General features: G+C 28.9%; 1 long non-coding RNA gene across 1 annotated transcript; it reads right to left on the reverse strand.

Annotated features, from left to right (window-relative positions):
- Positions 1 to 3230: 3230 nt before the first annotated feature.
- Positions 3231 to 6809, reverse strand: LOC104646930 (uncharacterized). The gene is made up of 4 exons (XR_011220771.1): positions 6682 to 6809; positions 6239 to 6547; positions 5391 to 5477; positions 3231 to 3399 (listed from the first exon to the last, which is right to left on the reverse strand). It is a non-coding gene; the product is annotated as an uncharacterized lncRNA (long non-coding RNA).
- Positions 6810 to 7144: the final 335 nt, after the last annotated feature.

Consider the following 7144-nt stretch of genomic DNA (forward strand, 5'->3'; position numbering starts at 1 on the left):
TATTATTTAAAATATTTTCTAAGATATGAATGTTCTAAAGATGAAGCTTTCACAATTTCACAAATATTAAATTAAGTCCATCTATATAAAGTAGGGTTGCGTATCAATAAGTTCTGTTATGCTTTTGAAGCTTTTGATTCGACTAATCAGTTATCGGGTAGTAAATATGTTAAATCATTATAGAATAGTGGCTTGTCGGATATCGATTTATTGATTATAGATCGTTGTCTGTTCGATTATCAATTATAGATCGCTGTCGGTTTGATTATCCGTTTAATATTAAGATTTAACACGGAAAAAAAAATCATAGAAGCTCACTTAAAAATAAAGTGATAAACCAAATGAATACACCGGCTTACTAAGAGATCTTGCATGTTTATAGGGTGCTTCTTATATCTTTTCGTAAGCAGAAGTATGAGTAAAGCTGCTCTTATTCTATTCTTAATTCCACTTTTTATGTATGTTAACAAGAGCCTAACCTCTTGTAACCAATCGATAGATAGGCTAAAAACATATGAGTTGACAAATAGTATTATATCTTGCTCGAAAGCAAATATTACCGCATTTTACAATGACCAAGAGTTTGATGCAACATAAATAAAGTTTGTAATTAAACACTAAGTCAAGCACTTTATATATAATGAATGCTATAAATATTAATTAGTAAATTACTATCAAGTTATCAGTTAACCCGTTGAAAAAAAACCTCAAATATTAAGAACCGATAACACTATAACAAAAACAAAAACAAAATTATTACTGAAATCAATACCTTATTTTTTTATTCAGGCTATATATTTGGTTCAAATTTGAACAGCCATAATATAAAGGTGATTGGTGGTGATGAAAGGAATACCAAGGACGTTGAGACTGCAGATGAGGTTGGAATGGAAGATGAAGATACATACAAAGAGTTACCAGCAAGATTGTGGTTGAGTGTTAAATTAAGTTCATTCTTATTAAAAGCTTCACCAAGTCTTTTTTGATACAGAGTCATCTTTGTTAAAAGTGTTTTATCCTTAATATAAAGTTTTTCAATATAAATTTAAATTTAATCGGATTCCAATATCAATATCGAACACAAAAAATACATGCAAGAGTGTCCCATTTGGCCGTTTTGTTGAGTCTTAATTATCAAACACATTTTGTAGTCTCAAGACCTTCACCTCTTTGCGAACAGTGATTCCACCAAAATATTGATTGTGTCCGATGAAGATTAATAACTTAATTTTTTTTTTAAAAGAGTTTAAAATATCTTTAAATTATTTGAAATAGATTATATGTATCTTTAAATTATATTTCAGCTCAAAACTATCGTTCTCATTAAATTATTGGGTCAAAAGTGTCCTTAAATGTCACATAGATGTCACATGCCAATAGGGTTCCACTTCCACATAGACTAAAAGAAAAAGGATATAAAAATATCCTTAAAATATTTGAAATAGGTCATATTTACCCTTAAACTATATTTCGGCTCAAAACTACCTTTCCATCAAACTATTTGGTCAAAAGTATCCTTCTTGTTAACAGAACTTGTTAAATATTATGCGTATGCCACATTGCATGCCAATAGGGTTCCACTGTCACATAGACTAAATTACTAAATCCTAATTACCCCCCCCCCTCCCCCCTCCCCCCTATGTAATTGTTTTCGAGAAATGCTTTAACCCCTTTTACCTCATTTCACGGCTAAGGTTTCATAGCTTTCTTTGGGGTTGAGTTTAAAGTGGATATTCGTGGTTGTAGGTTAGTAAATATTTTTTTTTATTTTATTGTGTTTACAATTTCAAAGCATGATGGTAGGATTTCACAACTTTTCGCTCATTTTCGCGGCTAGGATTTCATAACTTTTTTCGGGGCTGGGTTTCAAAGTGAATATTCATAGTTGTAAGCATAATAAAATAAGAAAAGAAATTTACTAACCTACAACCATGAATATCCACTTTGAAACCCAGCGACAAAGAAAAGTGTGAAACCCTAGCCTCGAAATAAGGTAGAAGTGGTGAAATCGTTTTTGAAAAATAATGAAACGAGGAAAAAAAATTAAAAGAGTGATTAAGATTTAGGGATTTAGTCTATGTGACAGTGGAACCCTATTGGCATGCAATGTGAAATCCACATGACATTTAACAACTTCAGTTAATATGAAGTGCACTTTTGACCCGATAGTTTGACGAAAAGGATAGCAGGGGTGGCTCAACGCAAACGGAGGCCTAAAGCGAAATTTCAACTAGAGGCCTAAATTCTAAATAAACTTCATATGCATTATTTTTTTAAAATACATTTTTAAATGCAAAGTATACTTAATATTTTTTTTATAATTGATTTACTTTATTTCTTTTTCAATTATTTGCTTTAGATAAGATTTTTATCAAATCAACGTTGAAAAACATTTGCTTATGTGGACAATTATTATATGAATTGTTAACATAGAATTTGATTCAAGAAGTTGATAATTTTGTACACTCCACATTTTACTATGGTTGTTGTAATGTTTCTAAATCTTAATTTGAAGAAATAGAAAAAAAATTGCAATTCACTTTGCTCAACACTTTTCGACTATTGATTCATATTTTTAATAGAGTATTACTCTAACTTATCAAAAATTTAAAGAAGAGAGGGTAAAAGGAGTTAAAGGAATAAAATAACTATTAACATAGAGACTGCGAGAAAATAAAACAATTCTTCTTCATTTCATCTATTTAAATAGGATTAAGGAGAATTTAAAAATATACTTTTTAAAAAATAATATATTGTATCATAAATAATCAATTTTTTAAAAAAAAATTAACACATAATTTATTATTGATAAAAAAATTGAGGCCCCCAGGCCAATGCATTATTCAAATAAGCATAGAGCCAGCCCAGAAGGATAGGTTAGAGCCGAAGTATAGTTTAAGAGTATTTTTGATTCTTTTTTAATGAATAAATAAAGATTTTTAAAAATTGTGATCTATCAATAGTATTTATATAGCTAAAAAAGCAAATAATTAGAAGTAAAAAAAGGGGATATTTAACTTTTTTTTCAAGGAGAAGAAGGAACATGAGGACCCCCAATTGGATCTTGATGGATATTATGTCCATTTAAATGGATAGGAATCTGAAGTTGTTGCCTGTGATTTCAAATGGATTTTTCATTAGACATATCCCAAATTTTGGTTGGGATATCTTCTTTTGAATAAATAAATGTAAGTGACAAAATAAAAAGATACTTTTGTTAGCCCTAGGTCTGAGATCTTAAAAGTCATTTAATTTATTTCCTTGATAATATATTTATGAATAAAGAGATCAATAAAATAAACGAAAAATAATTTAAAATATCCTTAACGTATTAGAAATGATTCAAAATATCCTCCAGCTTTCACATATATATTGGATCAAATTTGTCCCTTCTTCCACCTATTATACAAAAATATATTATTTACTTATTAAAAGTTATTCAAATATTCTTTATTATAAAGCGAAATATATACAATTTAAAAATATAATCCTAAATTAAAAAACTAACTGCACTTTGTAACTCCATCGACAATCAACATATAACCAACATTTGTGGAATTATCCACCTAAATACAACACAGAACAAAAGAACAAACTGGGAATAGCAAACAAAAATTATTTTGTTCTATGATTTTCACCTTTTTTCACAAAAATAAATTAAAATAAAATTTATGTACAAGACTTCAAGCAAATGAAGTTCCTTGGAACCATTCCCTCAAGCTCTACTAGTGTATATACATATATATACTTTCACAGTTTCAATTTATGTGGTATTATTAATTTGATTATGTATGAAGTTCAATCAAAGACTAAAATAATTATTTTTTTGAAGTTTGTTTCAAACACGTCATGATATTTTTGTAGCAATAAAAATATGTCATATATATAACAATAATAATATATTCAGTGTAATTCACACATAGATAAGATTGAGAGATATGATACCATGTATGTAAACATTATTTCTACTTTTGTAGGAAAATGAGACTATTTTTAGAGGATCTTTAATCTAATAAAAGTACTTTTCAAAACTGATTTGAAAAAAAAAAGTATTTGATGAAAATACTTAAAAGGAAAGAGGATAATAAACAATAGTCCCCCCCCCCCCCCCCCAACCAACCCTCCTCCCCCAAAAAAAAAGAAGAGAAATTGGTCGACTACCTACTATACCATTAACGTTTACATGTATATTCAATGTACAAGCTTTCCTATTTATGATTATTTCTTCGGTGAATTGGAGATGTGTCATGTCATATATATATATGTCTTATTGTCATGTCATATATATATATGTCTTATTGTCACGTATTCTTAATTCCTCCTTTGTCTACGTAGTTTTAGCTCTACTTAGACCTATCATTGTTAACCTTGCGCACCTCTCCTCACTGAGGTATCTATGCTCTTTCTTTTCACATGTCAATTATTGCTCGTCGCACCTTTTACCACGAAAGTCACCCCTACGTTGTCTTGTATATATATCCTCATTTCTAATATGTCCACATATCCATCTAATTAAGCATTCTTTTTTCTGTCACATAAAATGAAATCCAAATAGTAGAGTTAAGTTATATATATACGCATTAATATTAACGCTGTAAAAATATTTACACAACTAGCATATCATTTGTCATGTCAACATTTTGTACCAAATAAGACAAAATTATAATAGGTTGAGTATTAAATCGAAACAACTCTAAATTTAGACATCTAAGTGAAAAGTCATGCAATTTCAGATATTTCTCAATAAATTCAACCTAAAAAATAATAATTAACCTACTATAATATTTTTTTAAAAAAAATACTAGTACTTTAGAAGTGTTCCATAACTTCAATTAATCTTAAAAAAAATAACTAAAACAATTGTATTCATTTATATGTTGATTGCTTGAAGATTGAGAATACATGCATGATGCATGTAAGATTCAAACAATATGGGCTGCTTTTCTTAATTAAAAAGAAAAGCATATACATGCATGCAAGATAAAGAACTCATAAGAACATACTGAACATTCACAACATACATTGTCAGTACAAATATTTCTTGCTATCATCATATCATCTTTACTACGTAGCCGATATCTATCTTTTATTTTTAAAATTACAAATCTCACGTTTTAAAGACTATATATAAATATCACATAATTGTATGACCTGCTAGTACAAAAAGTTTCTCACATTTTAAAAAGGTAACACTACTAATTATTAGTGTAAGATATGTATAAATCTAGAGATAAAATGTCATGAAAATATTGGCAAGGTTTTTTAGGATATAATTAAGCTTTTATTAGAACAAGAAAGGTCACAAATTAAAGAAACTTTACTAATTATATAAGATAGAAAATATATTCTTGAAACTAAATTGATCATGATCACTAGAAGTAGGGAAATACCCAAATCTTCACTCAAGAGTGGAACACAATCATCTCTGCAAGCTTTTGTTCTAGACCATCCATGCACATGCATGAAACATCACTCTCCTGCATATATTATGAACAAAAATAATATTATGACACTAAATCATCCATACACTAACAAAGGTTTTTCCAATCGCGAATCAGTACAAGAATATGATTTTCCCACTCATTTTCTAGCATACTAATAACAATGCATGGTGGGAAATAGTTGAAAGCTTTCTAATATTTTTTTTTCATATAAAACAATTACTATTTTTTTTCTTCGCACACAATTCAGGCAAAATATCAATGAAAATAGTCGTTGAACATTTTTCAGTGGGAACACTCATGATTATCATCTGTGCTTTCCCCGGCTAAGTTGAATTGAGCATCATCCGCGTAATATCATAGTAGACAAAGGTCTAGAGATAGTTAAAATCTCACTTCCACACATTATTTAAAAAGGAATAGCAAAGTTAGTTGACACAAGGGTTGATGGATATGCAAGCATAATAACTTATATATATGTTGTTTGATCTATATCTCCGTGAATTTTGGAACTTTTGCTTGCCTTGTATTACTTTCAATTGAATTTCCTATATCAAAAAGATATATTGTGTGAATACTAGAATACAAAATATTTTTTTTTTGCATATATATAAATTGTTGAATCTCCTTGACATGTGAGAGAAATTTTAGTCCAAAGTGATTCACAAAAGTATTATCATCCACATGTTAAGCTTATGAAAAAAACATTAAACTCGTTTGTCAGGGACGTGTAAAATATAAGTATGATCAATCAAACTGTTTAAACTTTTAAATGAGATGGACATACGAACATATACCTCAATTTGAATCCTATGGAGTAATCTTTCATCTACTTTGGTTGAGACACAACTAACAACATTGAGTTGTCTCTTTACTAGCTCTTCAAGTACTCTTGAGAGGGGAATCCTTTCATTGATCAAAATCTCCACACCACAATCACATAAGTTTATTTTCACATAATCACCAAAATGTTTATCCTCCTTGGAAGAACACAAGACCAAATCTTCAAGTTTTTTTCTCTTTATTTCAAGTTCTTTGATATTATTCTCTAAGTTTTTGATATGATTCACTGCTTGTTGCATGTCATCTGGTAATGAACGTTTTCCCTAATAAAAATTATAACATAAAAGTTTTTTTTAAAAAAATTGTCTTAATTAGCTCAACACATGACCTAATAGTAATTAGGTTTTATGCAATAAAATTAAGAGAAGAATATATAATTATAGGCAATTGAATTCACCTTGATATGAGGAAGATGTGATCTAAGAGTAGCATAAAGATTAGACATTTCTTGTCTTCTATGCCTTTCAACATCTCTATGCAAAACTTTTTTTTGAACCGACTTCTTTCTGGTTAAAGAATCTCTTTCTTTATGATCACTTATCGATCGTTTCCTTTTATAATTAGGATCATTTGTGGGAAGATCTTGATGGTGTGGTTGGCATGGAGTAGAAGGAATCTGAATCAATTGTTGTTGATCATGATCTTTGATTTTTTTGGAAGAGAAGATCTCTGAAAGACAGTCCATGGGAACAAATCTGATTTGGTATATTTTTTAATTGGTTGATTTATTAGTATATAACATTATTGACAATCTCTTTACAAAAAGTAGAAGATATGTTGGTTAGGGTTTTGGGCCTTGTATATTGGAGTTATGTATTATATACGTAGTTGATTTATTATTTTTTTTGTACTAGTACAAG

This window comes from Solanum lycopersicum, chromosome 4 (assembly GCF_036512215.1).
Source record: "Solanum lycopersicum chromosome 4, SLM_r2.1".
Classification (NCBI taxonomy): Eukaryota; Viridiplantae; Streptophyta; class Magnoliopsida; order Solanales; family Solanaceae; genus Solanum; species Solanum lycopersicum.